This window comes from Hemitrygon akajei, chromosome 1, assembly GCF_048418815.1.
Source record: "Hemitrygon akajei chromosome 1, sHemAka1.3, whole genome shotgun sequence".
Lineage (NCBI taxonomy): Eukaryota > Metazoa > Chordata > Chondrichthyes > Myliobatiformes > Dasyatidae > Hemitrygon > Hemitrygon akajei.
In genome coordinates, this window is record NC_133124.1 from 60783855 (window position 1) to 60805435 (window position 21581).

Genomic DNA, 21581 nt, shown 5'->3' on the forward strand with positions numbered 1-21581 from the left:
ACATGTATACTCTGCTTGTTCACTTTGGAGTTTAGGAGGCTGAAGAGAGACCTAATAGGATTTTATTTTTAAATTGTGATAGGCAGAAATAGAATAGAGAGTCAGAAAAAGTCCTCTAGTGTAGAAATATTAAAAAGCAGAGGAGATGATTTTAGGGTTACTTGGAGGAAAGTTCATAGTCAACATTAGAAGCATTTGTTTTGTTATGTAGAGAACAGTGAATTGACCTGAATTGACTTTATTTCTTACATCCTTCACATACATGAGGAGCAATAATCTTTACATTACATCTCTATCTAAATATGCAACGTGCAATGTGCAATCATAGTCATTTGAAATAATTTATAATAAGTAGAACAGTCAATGTAACATAGAAATACACTCAGATCAGCGTGAGTTAATCAGTCTGATGGCCTGGTGGAAGAAGCTGTCCTGGAACCTGTTGGTCCTGGCTTTTATGCTGCTGTACCTTTTCCTGGATGGTAGCAACTGGAATACATTGTGATTGTGGTGGCTCGGGTCTGCAGTAAACCTTCAGGTCCTTTTTACACAGCTGACCTTATAAATGTCCTGAATCATGGGAAGTTCACAACTACGGATGCACTGGGCTGTCCGCACCATTCTCTGCAGAGTCCTGCGATTAAGGGAGGTGCAGTTCCCATACCAGGCAGTGATGCAGCCAGTCAGGATGCTGTCAATTGTGCTCCTGTAGGAAGTCCTTCAGATTTGGGGGCCCATACCAAACTTCCTCAACCGTCTGAGGTGAAAGAGACACCTGTTTCCTGTTTCACCAGAGAGCTGGTGTGTACAGACCACGTGAGGTCCTCGGTGATGTGGATGCTGAGGAACTTAGCTGTTTACTTAGCTCTCAACTCCAGATCCATTGATGTCAATAGGGGTTATCCTGTCTCTATTCCTCTTGTAATCCACGACCACATCTTTTGTATTTGAGACAATGAGGGAGAGGTTGTTTTCTTGACACCACTGTGTCAGAGAGATGACTTCTTCCATGTAGGCCACCTCGTTATTGGGTGTGATTAGGCCAATCAATGTAGTGTCGTCAGCAAATTTAATTAGCAGTTTAGAGCTGTGGGTGGCTACACAGAGTAAAGAAGGGGACTTAGTACTCAGGCCTGAGGGGCTCCTGTGTTGAGGGTCAGATGGGTGGAGGTGAGGAAGCCCACTCTTGCCACCTGCCAGCGATCTGACATGGTCCAGGATCCAGCTGCACAAGACAGGGTCAACGCAGAGGTCTCTGAGCTTCCTGTCGAGCCTGGATGGAATTATGATGTTGAATGCTGAACTGTAGTCCAAGAACAGCATTCTCACTTAAGCTTCCTTCTTTCCTAGATGTGTAAGGACGGTATGTAGAGCTGTGGCTATTGTGTTGTCTGATGATCGGTCGTGTCGGTAGGTGAATTGTAGGCGGTCTAGTTTGGGTGGTAGCGTGCTGCAGATGTAATCCTTGACCAACCTCTCAAAACATTTACTTATTATGGAGGTGAGTGCGACAGGACTCCAGTCGTTCAGGCATGTTACCTTGGTCGTTTTTGGTACAGGGACAATGGTGGATAATTTGAAGCAGGGGGGCTCTCTACACTGGGAGAGGGAGAGATTAAAAATGTCAGTAAATACACCGGCCAGTTGTGCTGCGTACATTCTGGGATGCGTCCGGTCCCGCAGCCTTGCAACTGTCCACTCATTGGAAACATCTGCGTGCCTCAGCCTCAGAGATGGCCAGGTTGCAGGTTGTAACGTGGCTTTCCTCAGAGGCTCAGTGTTTGCAACATCGAACCAAGTGTAAAAGTGATTGAGCTCATCTAGAAGAGAGTGCCTGGAATGGATTAGGATGTGTAATAATGGATGCAGGCTATTTGATGAGGTTAAGAGGCTTTTAGATTGACACACAAGTATGAAGACAATGGAGGGAAATGGATGATAAATGAGAGGAGGATATTCATTATAAATTGGCATCAAGATTGGCAAAATATTTTGGGCCAAGTGGCCTGTTCAGTGTTGTATAGTTCTATGTTCAATATTCTATATTCTACAGTATGTTCTGGGCACAAGTACTTCTATAATGTCATTAAGATGAAACTATCAAAAGCTAATCACTAAAATATGTCTTGATTCTCCCTTGTAATACAAGCTATAGGTTATTACTAATTTTCCACTGCTTAAAAAATAAATATGCACAAGTAATATTAAGTTTTGAATGGCAAGGCTAAAGACCAAATTTAAAATGAAGTTAATTGATAATTTGGCAAATTTAGTTCATATACTGAATAGAAGGGTAGCAATCATCACCTTTGTCTTCTGAATAGGATTAAGACAAATAAAATTTTAAATGGATGGAAGGAATATGCAGGAACTATGATAACTACATTAAGAATATTTTTCTGCAACAAACTTATCCCCAGCTAAATATTTATCTATGGCAAATTTTGCATTCAGCAACATACTGAGTTAGAATGTAAGAAACCGGAGCATTTTTCAAATCAGACATAACATGGTATTTGTCTTATTTCTGAGTCTTCAGTTGTTCCTAAAGCAAGAACATCTTCCCCCTTTAATGTAACACTTATTTTTTAAAGAGTTATTTTAGCACCACAGAAATAAACCATGAGTGATCCTTGAAGTAATGTATTTACCCAAGGGGACTGACAAGCCAGGTTTCCTCAATTACGCTCCTGCTTGAATTTAAATCATCATATTCTCCACTGGGACTTTTTTGAGGATATATCTCAAAAAAAAAGTTGAGGACAGACCAGTTGATGTGGTGTGCTCAGACCTTTAAAACAGAAGACATTAGCACACAAAGCTAACGGACAAGACATAAGATGTAGATACGGATAGGGACCGATTGGCTGACTGGAAGTAAATAGTAGGATTAAATGGATCTTTTCCAAGAGGCAGGCAGTGACCAGTGGGGTATCACAGGAATCAGTTCAGGGGGGCCTAGCTTTTCGCAATACATATTAATGATTTATATGAGGGGTATTATCTCTAAATTTGCAGGCGACACCAAACTGGGTGAGAGGGTGAACTGAGAGGAGAACAGAGAAAAGCTCCAAGTTGACATAGACAAGTTGGAATGACTAATTGCATGACTGATGGTGGATGTTCTGGATACATATGAGGATCTCCACTTCATTAGCAGTAACAGGAGAGTAATTATTATCTGAATGGTGATAGACCGTAAAAGGGGGAGATGCAATAATATTTGAATGACATTGTACTGAAAATAAACAAGTGGTTACAGCAGGTAAATCATATGTGGGCCATCATATTGGGGTGGTTCACATATAGAAGCAGGGATATTTTGCAGTAAATTTACATGGCCTTGGTGAGATCACATCTTGAGTCCGTTTAATCTATATGTTTAATAGTCTACCTAATTATACTTGCCCACATGCTTTTTATATAAAACATGGAAACAAATAAACAGGAGCACACATATTTGTTTCTATAGATTAAGAACGGATGCAATCAAAATCAAGAAATATCATTTTGTAATAGTATCACTTCTCAAAACTAGAGGCTAATAAATGTAACACTTGTGTAGCACCAGACTCATCACGGGACTAGTCACCACCCTCTGAGAAAATCAAATTACATTAGGTGCTAGTAGGCCATCAGAAGAATCCAGGTATTCAGAATCCTGAATTCAAGAATCCAGGAGGCAGTGAATAGAAACCACAGACTTCTGAAGATAAGTTTTGTTTAAAAGAAAAAAAACAATATGTGCAAAATATTTACATGAGTAAGAACAATTCAAAATTCAATCATTCTGTTTAGGTTCCAAATCTTAGATATCAAACCACGACAAACTCCTTTTTAATTAGAATCAATGAGATTGCTTCATTACCCAAATCTCTCCAACTAATTAGATCTAGTGTTATAGACAATAGACAGTAGGTGCAGGAGTAGGCCATTCGGCCCTTCTAGCCAGCACCACCATTCACTGTGATCATGGCTGATCATACACAATCAGTACCCCGTTCCTGCCCTCTCCCCATATCCCTTGACCCCATTATCTATAAGAGCTCTATCTAACTCTCTCTTGAATGCATCCAGAGACTTGGCTTCCACTGCCTTCTGGGGCAGAGCATTCCACATATCCACCACTCTCTGGGTGAAAACGTTTTTCCGCATCTCTGTTCTAAATGGCCTACCCCTTATTCTTAAACTGTGGCCTCTAGTTCTGGACTCACCCATCAGCGGGAACATGCTTCCTGCCTCCAGTGTGCCCAATCCCTTAATAATCTTATATGTTTCAATCAGATCCCTTCTCATTCTTCTAAATTCCAGTGTATACAAGCCCAGTTGCTCCAATCTTTCAACATTTGACAGTCCCGCCATTCCGGGAATTAACCTTGTGAGCCTACGCTGCTCTCCCTCAATAGCAAGAATGTCCTTCCTCAAATTTGGAGACCAAAACTGCACACAATACTCCAGGTGGGGTCTCACCAGGGCCCTGTACAGCTGCAGAAGGACCTCTTTACTTCTATACTCAATTCCTCTTGTTATAAAAGCCAGCATGCCATTAGCTTTCTTCACTGCCTGCTGTACCTGCATGCTTGCTTTCATTGACTGATGTACAAGAACACCTAGATCTCGTTGTACTTCCCCTTTTCCTAACTTCACTCCATTTAGATAGTAATCTGTCTTCCTGTTCTTGCCACCAAAGTGGATAACCTCACATTTATCCACATTAAACTGCATCTGCCATACATTTGCCCACTCACCCAACCTGTCCAAGTCACCCTGCATTCTCATAACATCCTCTTGACATTTCACACTGCCACCCAGCTTTGTGTCATCAACAAATTTGCTAATGTTACTTTTAATCCCTTCATCTAAATCATTAATGCATATTGTAAACAGCTGCGGTCCCAGCACAGAACCTTGCGGTACCCCACTGATCACAGCCTGCCATTCCAAAAGGGACCCGTTAATCACTACTCTTTGTTTCCTGTCAGCCAGCCAATTTTCAATCCATGTCAGTACTCTGCCCCCAATACCATGTGCCCTAATTTTGCCCACTAATCTCCTATGTGGGACTTTATCAAAAGCTTTCTGGAAGTCCAGGTACACTACATCCACTGGCTCTCCCTTGTCCATTTTCATAGTTACATCCTCAATTATTCCCCATTTACAAGTTTGCAGACTAAACTTTCCTTTTTACTTATCCCTAGTTAGTTTGAAAACCAATTATAATTCCTATTCTCAAGTATTATAGTTAACTTCAGTTTCAGGCTGTATATCTACAAGTTTAAATACAAATTCAAAAATTATATACACACAGTTTAACACTTTTCATGACAATTTTCCAGCATCACAACTCTTAAAGTAAATGTCATTCAGTAATTTATCAAAGTCTTTGCAAAAATAATCAGTTCTTGCAGAAAATCAAATTTGGATTCTTTGAATGAAAATAAACTTGTACATCCAACCATATTAAATCCTTTGCATCATAATACATTTTGTTCCTGTGCTGGCTCTTCATCTTGGGTGGTTCACTGGAATGAAATAGTTTACCATCCACAGAAAGTCAATTCACAAACTTGATCAAATCCCTTGGTATGGTTTTGTAGAACTAATTCCCGGCTGCACCGTAGGGATTTTGGACACTCATCTCTGCTGGTATTCTCTCATTAAAGCTGCTGCTCATTATATCCATAGCTTCCATAGATCTTTTTATTGCTATTGTCTCTCATCCAGGGATTTCACCGAGGTTTTCAAGTAGGGTAGGGATACCCAATACTAATTCCACTTCTAATGGTTTATATCATTAGAGTTGAATAGCTTGCTGCGTTTCTTTCCTTGCCCATCCTGTGACAGCTACACCCCTCCCATGCATAGCTTTTTTTCCCTTTAAAAAAAATCAGTAAACCTTGTTTTCATCCCTCCGCAGGTGGAACATTCTAACATTACATCTTTGGGTTTAATTAACCTGGGTTACATAAATCCTTAGTGATAACTGTAAATGAGAATCAAATTGTGGTGTCAATGTTGGACAAAATAACAATTTTTTGATTTTTTCCCCACATGCATTTAATAATGCGTTGTAGCGGTGTGCTACACGCAGCGCTGCAATAATGACATGTAGTCGGTGAGCTGCAGTTGCAAAAGAGGTTTATTCAAACTTTGCGGCCTCGCTTTAAAGCCTTCCTGTTCCTGCCCTCCCCGGGAATGCATATTCATAGTCCTGTCCCGCGCGCAGGCTTCACCCCTTGTTGGTGACGCAGGCTTACTGCCCTCTTTGGGACTGGCCTCAATGCTGGCACGCGCCACCTTGTGAGCCGGTTCGAGTGCGCTGGGAAGTGGGTCGCCAAATAACACCCCCCTCCCCCCCAGAACCGGCGATACACCCCCCAATGTCCTCAGTCTGGGCCGGACCCTGTTTGGGGGGTCGGCCTCTGCATCACGGTGCCTGAATCTCGACTGGCTGCGCCAAGTCCACATGGGCCGGTTTGAGTCCGTCCACCGTTAAAACCTCCTCTTTCCCCCCAATGTCCAGAACGAATGTGGACCTGTTGTTTCTGATCACCGTAAACGGCCCCTCATAGGGCCGCTGTCGCGGTGTCCGGTGTCCGCCCGTTGTACAAAGACGAACTTACAGTTTTGCAGGTTTTTGGGTACACAGGTCGGGTTCTGCCCATGCTGCGAAGTGGGTATGGGGGCCAGGTTGCCGAGCCTCTCGCGTAGTCTGCCCAGGACTGCTGCGGGTTTTTCCTCTTGCCCCCTTGGGGCTGGTATGAACTCCCCTGGGACAACTAGGGGTGCGCCGTACACCAACTTGGCCGACGAGGCGTGCAGATTGTCTTTGGGCGCTGTGCGGATTCCGAGCAGGACCCAGGGAAGCTCGTCCACCCAGTTAGGCCCTTTGAGGCGGGCCATGAGAGCCGACTTCAGGTGACGGTGGAAATGCTCCACTAGTCCGTTCGACTGTGGGTGGTAGGCAGTTGTGTGGTGCAGCTGTGTCTCCAAAATGCTGGCCATAGCTGACCACAGGCTGGAGAACTGGGTGCCTCTGTCGGAGGTAATTTGGGCCGGTACAGCAAAGCGAGATACCCAGTTTGCAATCAGTGCCCGAGCGCAAGATTCGGAGGTGGTGTCGGTGAGTGGGACCGCCTCTGGCCACCTTGTGAACTGGTCCACGATAGTCAGGAGGTGCCACACTCCTCGCGACACTGGCAGAGGGCCCACGATATCCACATGAATGTGGTCGAAACGCCGGTGGGTGGGGTGGAACTGCTGCGGCAGAGCTTTGGTGTGCCGCTGCACCTTGGCTGTTTGGCAGTGCATGCATGTTTTGGCCCATTCACTGACCTGCTTGCGGAGTCCGTGCCAAACGAACCTGTTGGCTACCATCCGGATGGTTGACCTGATGGAGGGGTGCGCTAAGTTGTGAATGGATTTGAAAACGCGCTGCCGCCAGGCTGCCGGAACGACGGGGCAGGGTTGGCCTGTGGTGACGTCACAGAGTAGGGTCCTCTCACCTGGGCCTACGGGGAGGTCCTGGAGCTGCAAACCGGACACTGCAGTCCTGTAACTAGGGATCTCCTCATTTGCCTGTTGCACCTCCACCAGTGCTTCATAGTCTACCCCCGGGACAGGGCTTGGATGTCAGGTCTGGAGAGAGCGTCTGCCATGACATTGTCCTTTCCCGAGACATGCCGGACATCCGTTGTGTATTCGGAGATGTAGGACAGATGTCGCTGCTGGCGGGACGACCAGGGATTGGATGCTTTCGTGAACGCAAAGGTAAGAGGTTTGTGGTCCGTGAACGCGGTGAAGGGCCTACCTTCTAAGAAGTACCTGAAATGCCAGATTGCCAGGTATAGTGCCAACAGTTCGAAAGCACTGTATTTGAGCTCGGGTGGTCGTAGGTGTTTGTTGAAAAACGCCAGGGGTTGCCAGCGACCCTCGATGAGTTGTTCCAGCACTCCACCGACTGCCGTGTTAGATGCGTCCACTATGAGGGTGGTAGGGACGTCCGTTCTGGGGTGCACTAGCATCGCGGCATTTGCCACGGCTTCTTTGGTTTCAATGAAAGCGGCGGTGGACTCCTCGTCCCAGGTAATGTCCTTGCCCTTACCCGACATCAGGGTGAAAAGGGGGCGCATGATTCGGGCTGCTGAGTGGAGGAAGCGGTGGTACAAATTCACCATACCCACGAATTCCTGAAGGCCTTCGATTGTGTTGCGTCTACCTTAGCGAGCAGAGGGGTTGCCCCATCTTTAGTAATCCTGTGGCCCAGGAAGTCAATGGTGTTGAGCCCGAACTGGCATTTGGCCGGGTTGATTGTCAGGCCATATTCACTCAGTCGGGCGTAGAGTTGACGGAGGTGGGACAGATGCTCTTGACGACTGCTGCTGGCTATGTGGATGTCGTCCAAATAGATGAAAGCGAAGTTCAGGTCGCGTCCCACCGCATCCATTAACCGCTGAAACGTCTGTGCAGCATTCTTTAGGCTGAACGGCATGCAGAGGAACTCGAAAAGTCCGAACGGGGTGATGAGTGCCGTTTTGGGGACGTCGTCCGGATGCATCGGGATTTGATGGTATCCCCGGACGAGGTCTACCTTGGAGAAGATCCGTGCGCCGTGCAGGTTTGCTGCAAAGTCCTGAATGTGCGGCACAGGGTAGCGGCCCGGTGTTGTAGCCTCATTCAGCCTGTGGTAGTCGCTGCATGGTCTCCAACCCCCGGCTGCTTTGGGCACCATGTGCAGGGGGGAGGCCCATGGGCTGTCAGACCGCCGTATGATTCCCAATTCCTTCATGCTCTTGAACTCCTCCTTCACCAGTTGGAGCTTGTCCGGGGGAAGCCTTCGAGCACGGGCGTGGAGGGGTGGTCCTTGTGTCGGGATGTGGTGCTGTACGCCGTGTCTGGGCATGGCTGCCGTAAACTGTGGTGCCAGAACCGATGGGAAATCCGCCAGGACTCTGGTGAAGTCATTGTCAGACAGTGTGATGGAGTCCAGGTGTGGGGCTGGCAACTGGGTTTCACCCAGGGAGAACGTTTGAAAAGTCTCGGCGTGGACCAGTCTCTTCCTGGGCAGGTCGACCAGTAGGTTGTGAGCTTGCAAAAAATCCGCTCCCAGGAGCGGTTAGGCTACGGCAGCCAGTGTGAAGTCCCACGTGAACTGGCTGGAGCCGAACTGTCGCTGCACCGTACAGGTGCCGTAGGTCCTTACTGTGCTGCCGTTCACAGCCCTCGGGGGGGACCCGGTGCCCTGGTGCGGGTGTCGTAACTCGTCGGAGGTAAGACGCTGATCTCGGCTCCAGTGTCGACCAAAAAATGGCGTCCCGACTGCTTGTCCCAGACATACAGGAGGCTATCCCGATGGCCAGCCGCCGTAGCCATCAGCGGCGGCTGGCCCTGGCGTTTCCCAGGAACTTGCAGGGCGGGCTACAGCGGCGGGCTTCTGCGCCCCACCGCTGGTGGTAGAAGCACCATTGTTCATTGGGCTCCCCACCCCTGCCTCTGGGGTTAGTGGGCTCTGCGGCCAGGTCTGGTCTGGTTTGCTGCTGGGAGCATGGCTTGTTGATCTGTGCGACGGACGCCCCACTCTCCTTCTTGGCTTTCCACAGCACGTCCGCCTGGGCCGCCACCTTCCGGGAGTCGCTGAAATACGCGTCGGACAGCAGCAGGCATATGTCCTCGGGCAGCTGCTCCAGGAACGCCTGCTCAAACATGAGGCTGGGCTTGTGACCTCCGGCCAGGGACAGCATCTCGTTCATCAAAGCCGACGGTGGCCTGTCCCCCAAACCATCCAGGTGCAGTAAGCGGGCAGCTCACTCGCACCGTGAGAGTCTGAAAGTCCTTATGAGCAAGGCTTTGAATTCTGTGTATTTGCCATCCTCCGGGGTCGACTGTATGAACCCCTCAACCTGGGCGGCTGTCTCCTGGTTGAGGGAGCTCACCACGTAGTAGTAACGTGTAGCATCCGAGGTTATCTGCCGAATGTGGAATTGGGCTTCTGCTTGCTGGAACCATAGGTGAGGTCGCAGTGTCCAGAAGCTTGGCAGTTTTAACATAACTGCATGAACAGGTGCGGCATCGTTCATCTTCGGCCCAAATATCATTTGAGCCATTGGGGTCACCAATTGTAGCGGTGTGCTACACACAGCGCTGCAATAATGACACGGAGTCGGTGAGCTGCAGTTGCAAAAGAGGTTTATTCAAACTTTGCAGCCTCGCTTTAAAGCCTTCCTGATCCCGCCCTCCCCGGGAATGCGTATTCACAGTCCCGTCCCGCGCGCAGGCTTCACCCCTTGCTGGTGATGCAGGCTTGGCGCCCTCTTTGGGACCGGCCTCAATTCTGGCTCGCGCCACTTTGTGAGCCGGTTCGAGTGCGCTGGGAAGTGGGTCGCCATAGCGTTAACAATAGCTTAACAACAGCAATTAAGCCAATTAGTGGGATCTGGATCCAGTTAGTTTTGACTTGGCCACAATTACCAAGTCATATTGTGACAAACATATCTGTTTTTTTTCAGTCAAACAAATTCCAGGCCTAAATTAATGTCATTCAGAGCAATGAGAATTAATTTGTTTTATCATGCACAATCACATTAATGAAAACAGCTAGATTAATGCAGGGGTTGTCTTACTCATACATTTAGTTGACTTATGAACACATTGTCAAACATTGCTCTCGATGTGATGAATTTATATTACAATAGTGTATTTTCTGAGTGGATACACATAACTGGTACTCTTCAGGGCACCTTCAACTTGAATAATAGTGATATTGAACATTGCAAAACATTTCTAATGGTATTCAAAAGGAGAATAGTGAAGGGTTCATTTCAGATTGGGTCTGAGTTTGAAAGAGATGAGGAATGAAAAGGAGGACCAATTAATATACTGCAGAAAAAAAAGTTGTATTGTGATGTGAACAAATAAACTAATTGTAATCCATTTAAAGCCAAATAATCTCATGCAATTTGTTTGCTTGTACAATCCCAAAACTACTGCAAAAGAAGAAACCTGATCCCTTGTCCTGAATGCAATACGAGACAGCTGGCAAGCTAATAAATTGAAAACAATAATGAAAATATGGTATTTTCCAATTAGGCAATATAATCAGTACAGTCTCTGCAATGACGGCTTAAAGAAAGTTAAAGATGGTGAACACTAAAACAAAAGTCTGCAACTGAATCTGAAATGGAAGTGCTTTAAAATATTGGAAAATAACAAAGTTTCGGTCATTTAAGATAAATCAAAAGGTATATTGAAAGTTACATATCAGCCAAGTTAGCAAAAGGTATACAGAAAGAGACACACACACACACACACTCACTCACTCACTCACTCTGCTGGAGGAACTCAGCAGATCAGGCTGCTTCTCTGGAAAATAATAAACAGTTGAGAATTTTGGGCCTAGATTCTTCTTCCGGACTGGAAAGGAAGAAGGAAAATGTCAGAACAAAAAACTGTGGGAGGAGGGGAAGGCAGATAGCTAGAAGGTGATAAATGAATCCAGGTGGGTATGAAAGGTAAAGGGGCTGGAGAGGAAGGAATCCGATAGGACAGGAGAGTGGACCTTGGGAGAAATGGAAGAAAGAGGGGCACCAAGGGGAGATAGAGGGAAAACAAACTTTTTCCAGAAGGAGAAATCAATGTACATGTCATCAGGTTGTTAGCTACCCAGACGGAATACAAGTTGTTGCTCCTCCACCTTGAGAGTGGCCTCATCATGGCACAAGAGGACACCACGGACCAACATGTCGGAATGGGAACATGAATAGCAATTTAAATGGTTCGCCGCTGGGAAATACCACATTCAGCAGATAGACAAAGCAGTCTCCCAATTTACAAATGGTCTCACCAGTGTAAAGGAAGCCACATTGGGAGAACTGGATACAATAAACCACCTCAGCAGATGTGCAAGTAAAGTGTTACCTGGAAGGACTGCTTGGGGCCCTGAGTGGAGGTAACTTGCTGAGCTCCTCCAGCATTTTGTGTGTGTTGCTTTGCATTTCCAGCATCTGCAGAATTTCTTGTTCACTGATACAAATATAGTTTTTAAAATATTTCTTTTTTTAGGTTTAAGTATTATATCACTAACATACATCGTGGAATTCGTTCTTTTGCAGTAGCAGTACGATACACAAAATATACTATGAATTGTAATAAGAAATATTAAAATATAAATAAGTAGTGCAAAGAGAGAGAAAAAGTAGTGAGGTAATGTTCAGGAGTTCATTTTCTGTTCAGAAATCAGATGGCAGTGGCAAAGAAGCTGTTCCTAAACCATTGAGTGTCTTTCTTCAGGCTCCTGTACCTCCTGCCTGATGGTAACAATGAGAAGAGGGCACATCCTTAAAGATGAACTTTGCCTTTCTGAGGCATTGCCTTGTGAAGATGTCCTCGATAGTGGGGTTCAGCACCCATGATGGAGTAGGCTGAGCTGACAATGCTCTGCAGATTTTCCAGTCTTTTTCAGTGATACCTCCATATAAGTTAGTATTTATTTCAAGAGGGCTAGAATATAACCAGAGAGGGTTTAAAGTAGGTTCACAAAAATGATTCCAAGATTGAATGAATTGTCATTTGAAGTGCTTTTGATGGCTCTGGGCCTGTATTCACTGGAATTCAGAAGAATGAGGGTTGACCTCATTGAAATCTATCAAATAGTGAAAGGCCTTGATAGCGTGGATGTGGAGAGGATATTTCCTGTGGAAGAGTCAAAGATTAGAGGACATGGCCTCAGAATAGAGGGTGTCCTTTTAGAACAGAGATGAGGAGGAATTTCTTTAGCCAGAGAGTGGTGATTCTGTGGAATTATTTGCCATAGACAGCTGTGGAGGCCAAGTCTTTATGTATATTTAAGGCAGAGGTTGATAGATTCTTCATTGGTCAGGGCATGAAGGGAGACAGGTAGAAGGCAGGAGATTGGAGCTGAGAGGAAAATTGGATCAGCCATGATGAAGTGGCAGAGCAGACTCGATGGCTTGATTCTGCTCCTGCTTGCATCATACACTGGGGTGCTTTCTTCAGTTACCTGATGAGGTAACTGTTGCCTTTAGCCATGGAGCAGATTTTGTCAAGTGGTGCCCAACCTTCATAAGTGATTCAGCCCTTAACCACTGCACTCCCCAGCTGGCGGGTCAACATGATGCCCATCTGCTCCTGATTTCCAGTTCAATGCGTCTCGCCTGCTTCATATCCAGCAAGAGGCTCTTGCTGCTTCCTCCCCATCCTGCGAGCTACTTGGTTATTATTCTTTCCCTCAAAGCCCAGTGCAGACAATAACCTCCATGCTAACCTTGCTGGGAACCCTCTGCAGCCCATGGGGAATAGGCACGTCTGCCATCCTTTTTTTCTGCACTCCTAGACTAAGGACTGGTACTTCATGGCCTTCCTCTTGTGAGCCTCCTCACATCCTTCCTCCCATGGTACTGTGAACTTCACCTTGATGATTTTCTTGTCTTCGGTGGACCACAGTATGATGTCTGGTCAAAATGTGGTTTGCACCACCTCTGGGAACTGCAGCTTCCTCCCAACATTGACCCCTATCTCCCATGATCTGGCAGCTTGCAGCAGATTGGATTTAGGCCTCTTTGATATGACTGGTGCGGCCCTCTCCTTGATGAAAATGACTGCCCTGTTTGCCTCTCTGCCAGCTGGTCTCTTTTTACACCTCTCCCACTCCAGTGTGTCAGCAAGGGAGAGCAGGACCTTGTTGTGGCACCACCTATACAGGCATGTGTTGAAGCTGTTTCACATCCTGAGAGAATGTGTGTCAGTGAACCCTGCTGACCACAAAGCTTGCATTTAGGGTGCTCTCTCAGCCCCCATGTGTGTCGCTGTGATAGTGTAGGGAGATTGTCATGCACGGACCCCTGAAGGAAAGAAACGCAGAAGGGCTCAAATCTCCAAAGCTCTGCCCAAGTGATCTTGTGCTTGAGAAGATCCTACTTTGTCCAGGTGCCCTGTGACCCAACTCCATTACCTCCGATAACCTCCTTTCATTCTCATGGTGCTGAACTTCTGCCTGGACCATGTCCCAGCTATCCCTTGCACTTGCACTCCCCCATCATTGGAACAGAGGCCTTGCCATCCCAGGCATGGGTTGCTGATGATGTCTCTCAATTGCAGGGAGCTCATTGCCTGGTCTATGGCCAAGTTGGCAGCCCACTTACAGTCTGATCTTGTTATGACTCCTACTTGTTAACACAACTCTACAGTTTGCCATCTTGAACTCCTCCAATACTGATCTTCATCTGGTATGAGAAGAGTTGAGTATCAGACCAAAAGTCCCTACAAAGGACTGTGAGAACAGCTAAGAGGATCACAGGGGTCTCCCTACCAACCATCGAGCACATTTATCGGGAGTGCTGCGTACGCAGGGCCTATAGTATTATTAAAAGATCCCACCCATCCTTCCAGCATCCTTTCTACCATCAGGCAGTAGAAAACAAGAATGATTAAGATGAGATACCATTTCTTCCACCAGTTCTGAACCCCTTGCCACATTGTATTTGAAGTGCCACCAGTTAATCTGTTCTGCACTTTGCAATATTTAATATCAATGCACTTTAGTTCGTTGTTTATGTGTGATTCACCTGTAGATTTTATCCATACCTTCAGAAGTTATAGTGTGTTACATGTGTTTGTGTACAACTGTGCTTTATACCCTAGTTCAGAGGAACATTGTCTCATTTCTATATACATTTTATGGTTTATATACATGTATATAGTTAATGACAATAAACTTAAATTGACATCACTTCCCAAGTTCTGACATGCTCAATGTTTTCTCAAATCAGCACTATGTATTTGAAGTTGTATGTACATAAAAGACTATTCAAATGTCAAATTTCCAATTATTTCTGAACTCATTCTCTTTCTTTTTGTTGGTGTCTAGGTTCTTTTGAGCTCTCATAATAATTGCAACTATCTTTTCGTTCATTTCTATTTTTCTCACCAATGTTATGCTCAATAGGAACATAGTTGAAAGAAAATGTTTAACAAATGAGAGTCAGTTTTGCAGATTACATGAGGTGCACTTTTTGTCCTCACTGCACGTTTACATTATTTCTCAGAAAGACAAGAAAAGAATAATGTGAGATCCAGCAATGCTATCTCAGGAAAGCTGAGCCTGGACCTGATGTTGAATAATGCAGAGAGTATCAGTAGAACAGTTGGGACCCTTTAAATTGATGTAACTGCTGACACTCTGTGGGGTTTGTTGCGAGTGTAAAGTGCAGGACATAGATTGTACCTTTAACAATTTATCACTCTAGTTAATGCCAAGGTTCTGTCAGAGACAGATTAATGATGCTGAAGAAATGTTCATGAACCAAGGACTATCTGAACCAATTTCCCAATGGTTACATATCAAAGTGGTAATGATGGTTAGTATGATCTAACATGCACAGGGGTGATGGGGTGTCCAGGGAAGGCTAACATTTCTGGTGAAGGGCTTGTTTTGTCCATTCTGGGGCAGCTCATTCACTTTTGGGTCCCACCGGACACTCATGTCTCACCTGTGGCTCCAAGTAGCTGTTTGCATGTGACAGCAGCCACACCCCAGTACACCGCTTTGACAGTATAACGATTTGAACTGATGAACTCAGTTATTCAGTAAGTTTGTGCTGCAATAAAATGGGGATAATGATAACAGTGGAAATCAACAAACCTACTGAAATATGAAACTAAAGCAGGAAGTACCTGAAGCACTCAACAGGTCCAGCTGCATCAGTGAAATAAGAAACAGCTTTGGGTCTGAGACACTTTCCAGAATTGGGGGAGAAAAACTACTTGATTTTCAGGAAAGAAAACTGGGAGGAATATTGTAGATGTGTAGAACCTAGGGAATAACTCTGATAAGGCATGTCCAGACTGATTAGTGGGAGCAGTTACTGGCATATAAAGCTTCTTTATCTATGAAATGTATTGAAATTAGTGAGGCTGTGGGACATGCTCAGTAGGCCCAGTTATGGAGAAAGAAATAGAAAACTGAGACAATATGTCGATGGGCAGAAGTGGATAGTTCTGAGGCCCTCCATTGGTCGGGGTCAATCATGGATGTTGCATCCCAGCTGTCTATTTGATATGCAAACCAGTACGCAAGCCAGGGCAGTATGTAATAGAAAGCAAGCTGTTGCCCATGTAGCAGGCTCCCTCTCTCCATGCAGCTGATGAATCCAAAGAAACAGCCAAGACCAATACAATCAGGCACCAATGGCATTGCCAGAGATGCTGGCCAGTGTTGAACGCAATGCAGTTCTGGATTCTTCTCTCAGGGTTTTCTCCCGAAGCCTTCCCCATGAGTGAGTTTAGCTGCAAGGCATGCAAGTTTGAGATCAGAGTTTCTTTCTCCTAGATGAGCTGCAACCATGGCTGATAAGCCCCATCTGTTTGAAGTGACTGGTTGTAAGGCACTAGTAACCCATCTTTGCCCCTTCTCCTATCACCTAAACAGTTCTCCTAAACAGTTCCACTGGGCTTAGTCGCTAAGCCACTCGAGAAGGCCAGGAGCTGGACTTGGTTGTCAGAGGCTATTTGAGACATACACTATTGAGAGCATTTAGGAGGCATGGGAGTTTATCTCCACTACCTCCCCTGGCTATAACAACCTTAAGGAGCCAAGTTTTAATACAGACTAGTTTTAATACAGAGTGAGTCACCAAAAGTTAGAGAATTCAGTATTGAATCCGGCAGGCTGCAATATACTTATGCATCGACAGGAGGTGCAACATGGGTCCTTTCATTTCTCTCCTTCCCATCATTGAGACACAAATAGTTCTACAGTTTTTTAGAGTGAAGCAGTACTTCTTCCAATACAGTATTTTGCATTTGGTATTCACAATTTGGTTACTCTGCATTGGGAAATCTAAATGCAGATTGGATTTGCTGAGTACCTGTGTTGAGACCACATTAATGACCCCAAGATATTATTTAATTCACAATCCCTCTGCTACTTGACTTTCCTGACTCCTACACTGTTAAAATAAGGTCCAATGCAGGCTCATGCAGCAATAACTGATCTTCCAATTGGGCATGACATTAAGCCCAATTTCCAGGGAAAAAAAAATGGATTTCATGAAAATCTTTGAATTCTAAACATTTCTACTTTCTACCTCCTGGTTATTAGCCTGCAATTTTGTTTAAAAAATTAGAATGTCAAACGTAATCTCAAAGGAAATAATGTAAACAGGGGAATATTGTTTCCCACTCATTATATTCCACAGTAAGTTCACCTCTTGGTTGACATTTTTTTTGATATTGCCTTAATTAAAACTTCTTTTCCTTTCCCTTTAAGGCAATATTCCAACAGGGTGTACTCATCAGTTTTTCCATTAGCAAAGAACACGCATTTGAATCTGAACTTTATTTGCCCACCAGCTATATTGTGACATTTTGCCAAAGTGAGTAGTATTGACTTAGATGATTTCAAACAGAAAAATGTTATTTACAGAATTCACATTACTATCAAAGAATTAATTAGTCATCTCTTACAATCTACAGAGTTAAAATTATTCTGAAGACAGGTGCATTATCAGACTTGGAACTATTACAATGTTCAAAGTAAGTTTATTATCAGAATACATATATGTCACCATATACAACCCTGAAATTTATTTTCTTGCAGTCATACTTAATAAATCCAAGAAAAAATGAAAGACTATACCAGCAGAGTGGATAACCAGAGTTCCTTCGTCTTACCCTTCCTGAAGTCAGCTCTTTCGTCTTACTGACGTTGAGTGCCATGCTATTTCTGTGGCACCACTCCACTAGTTGGCATATCTCACTCCTGTATGCTCTCTTGTCACCACCTGAGATTCTACCAACAATGGTTGTATCATTAGCAAATTTATAGATGGTATTTGAGCTATGCCTAGCCACACAGTCAGGTGTGTAAAGAGAGTAGAACAGTGGGCTAAGCACACACTGGGGGAATGCCAGTGTTGATCGTCAGTGAGGAGAATATGTTATCACCAATGCACGCAGATTGTGGTTTTCCAGTTAGGAAGTCAAGGATCCATTTGCAAAGGGATGAATATGAAACGTGCAAGTATCTCAGATACAAACAAGCCAAGAAAATAGATCATTGTGCAATAAAGGGAAAATTTTTGACAGAAGTTACTTCAATGCTTAAGAAAATCTACCAAAGTTCAATAGTGAAAATATAAAAATGCAAATAAACACTTTCAATATACCTAATTAACATTCTTTTGGCATAAAATCTTGGTTCAAAACTGATCTGGAAAAGTTACAAAGTAAGAACTGAAATGACTAACTTTAGAAAACACTATGTACATTCAATCACACTTAGATTAACACTACATAGAACAGAGGAAGAGGAATAACAGACATAAAACATTTACACAACAGTCAGATAAAACTTCTTAGGATATATTTTCATTAAAACATGATTCAGCACCCCACACAACAATATGCAACTTTGAAAAATGGTATGCAGCATTAAACTTAAATGAAAGAAAAAATAAAGAAGTTATCCTATAGAAGAAAAAGTTAATCAGTGGAAGAGCATGACCCTCCATGGTCTGAGCAGAACAGATGTTGATAAGGAAGTGTCAAATGCCTGACTCAGAGACCTCTTCCCAGAAACAGCAAGGCTCCTTCTGACAATACAGGACCAGTTAGTTAACAAAAAAACTTATCAAATTCATAATAAAAGATCAACCTGATTCAAGATAATAAATACAAAAAAAAAGATAAGAGGAACCAGAAATAATATAGCACATTGCAAGATCTGCAGCAGGTTTAACTCAATCTGATTACTTATGTAGGCATAATCAAGTGGCAAACATCATTCACCAAAAATCATGATTTAAAATACAAACTCGTAAAAGACACCGTACCTTACTAAAAATACAAGCCAGATCCAGTTTTAGAGTCAGAATCCTACAAATATTATGATCAATCCATTATTACAGATTGGGCAATCGATAGTAACCACCCATTGTAACTGTCTGGATATAAAATTATGGGATAAACAAGTAAGAACAACTTAATTAATAGATATAGCCATTTCAAACACACATAATATACAGAAATCAATAAGTGAAAAACACCAGAAACATGCAGAATTAAAAGAAATTGAAAGACTATGGAACATGAACAGGGTATACGTTGTAAGCATGAGAAAGCCTGCAGATGCTGGAAATCCAAAGTAAAGCACACAAAATGCTGGAATAACTCAGCAGGTCAGGCAGCATCTATGGAAATGAATAAACAGTTGACATTTCAGGCCATGATCCTTCCTCAGGACTGAGAAGGAAGGGCAAAGGTTTTACATTGTCCCAATAGTAATATCTACAACTGGTATTATCCCCAATTCACTACACAATACCATTAAACAATTCTACACAGCAATATTTATTTAAATCTCCAGAAAGCCACAATACAAAACACCACTAGAATAGTCCAAATGTTCCTAGCAATAGAGGAATGACCATGCCTGGCTATGCTCGTACCTCGGGTTTTACCATGGAAGACATCTCCACAATGTGAGCAGACTAGATGTCGACAAGGAAGTGTCGAATGCCTGGCTCAGAAACCTCTTCCCAGAAACAGAAGGTTTCCTTGCGGCAATACAGGGCCAGCTGGGTAACACAAAAAATATCAAAAATATATAATAAAAGCCCAATAAATTCAAGATGGTAGGTCAATCCACAATAACTGTTTGGATCTAACATCACAGGAAAAACAAGAGAAACAACTTATTTAATAGATATAGACTTTCCAAACACACACAACTTACAGAAATCAGTAAGTGAAAAATAGCAGAAATAAACTGAATTAACAAAGGAAATTGAAAGACTATGGAATATAAACAGGGTATATATTGCCCCAATAGTAATATGTACAACTGGTATCTTCCCAAAGGCACTTCACAATAACATTAAACAATTAGGTCTTCACAGCAATATCTATGTAAATCTTCAGAAAGACATGATACAAAATACCACTAAATAGTCCAAGAGTTACTAGCAATTGACAAATGAGCATCCTTGACTGTGCCTGTACCTCAGGATTTGCCAGCTTGAGCTGAGAATAAATAATAAGCAAATATGCTCATATTAACTTTACCTAGGACATCCCTGCCAGCAGCTCCTTCCAATTTACTTTGGTTAACTCCTCTCCCATACCACTGTCATTTCCCTTACTCCACTGAAATACTGCTACATCACACTTTACTTTCTCCCTATCAAACTTCACGTTGAACACTATCGTATTGTGATCACTGGTTCCTAAAGGTTCTTTTACATTAAGCTCCCTAATTGCTTTCAGTTCACTACATAACACCCAATCCAGTATAGCTGATCCCCAGTAGGCTCAAAGACAAGCTGCTCTAAAAAGCCATCTCTTAGGCATTCAACAAACTCACTCTGGAAATCTATTATCAACCTGATCTTCCCCAATCGACCTGCATGTTTAAAAACTCCCATGACCACCATAACATTACTCTTTTGACTTGCCTTTTCTATTTCCTGTTGTAATCTGTGATTCACCTCCCAGCCACTGTTGGGAGGCCTGTATATAATTGCCATTGACCTCCGTTACCCTTACGGTTTCTTAATTCAACCCACAAGGATTCAACATCTTCCAATCCTATCTCACATCATTCTACTATTGTAAAAGATACAATCTTTTTAAACCAGTAGAGCCACACCACTCCCACTGCCTACATTCCTATCCCTCTGATATAACGTGTAATCTTGGACGTTCAGTTCCCAACTACAACTATCCTCCAGCCACGATTCAGTGATGGTCACAGCATCATACCTGGCAATATGTAATATTGCAGCAAGATCATCCACCTTATTTCTTATACTACACACATTTAGATACAACACCTTGAGTACCGTGTTTGCTAACTTTTCTGATTCTGCATCCCTAATATTTTGATATTAGGCTGCATCTAAGTCCCATCACCTGCCTGCCCTTCCTGACAGTCTGACTGCATGCTATCTTTACTTTTTTACCATCCATCCTATCCTGAGTCCCTTCACCCTGGTTCTCACCAACACCCCCTCCCCCCCCCCCCCCCCACTAATATAGTTTAAACCCTCCCAAATAGCTCTAACAAACTTTGGTCACCCTTGGATTCAGGTGCAACCTGTCTCTTTTGAACAGGTCATACCTCCCCCAGAAGAGATCCCAATTGTTCAGGAACCTGAAGCCCTGCCCCCTCCACCAGGTTCTCTGCCATGCAGTTTTTTTGCCAAATCATTCTGTTTCTGCCCTCAGTGGTGCATGGTACAGGCAGCAATCCAGTAATTAGTACCCGGGAGGTCCTGCTTCTAAGCTTTCTACTTAGTTTCTCTAAATTCTCTTTTCAGGACCTCATTGCTTTCGTTCCTATGTCATTGGTACCAATACGTACCAAGACATCTGACTGCTCCCCGTCCCTCTCCAAAATGGTGTGGATGCGATCTGAGTCATCCCTGACTCTGGCACCTGGGAGGCAACATACCATCTGGGTGTCCCATTCCTCTATGGGACTATCACCACTGCTCCCTTCTCTCTCTTTCCTTTCTGCACCATGGAGCTATGCTCAGTGCCTGTAACCCAGTCACCATGGCATTCTCTCA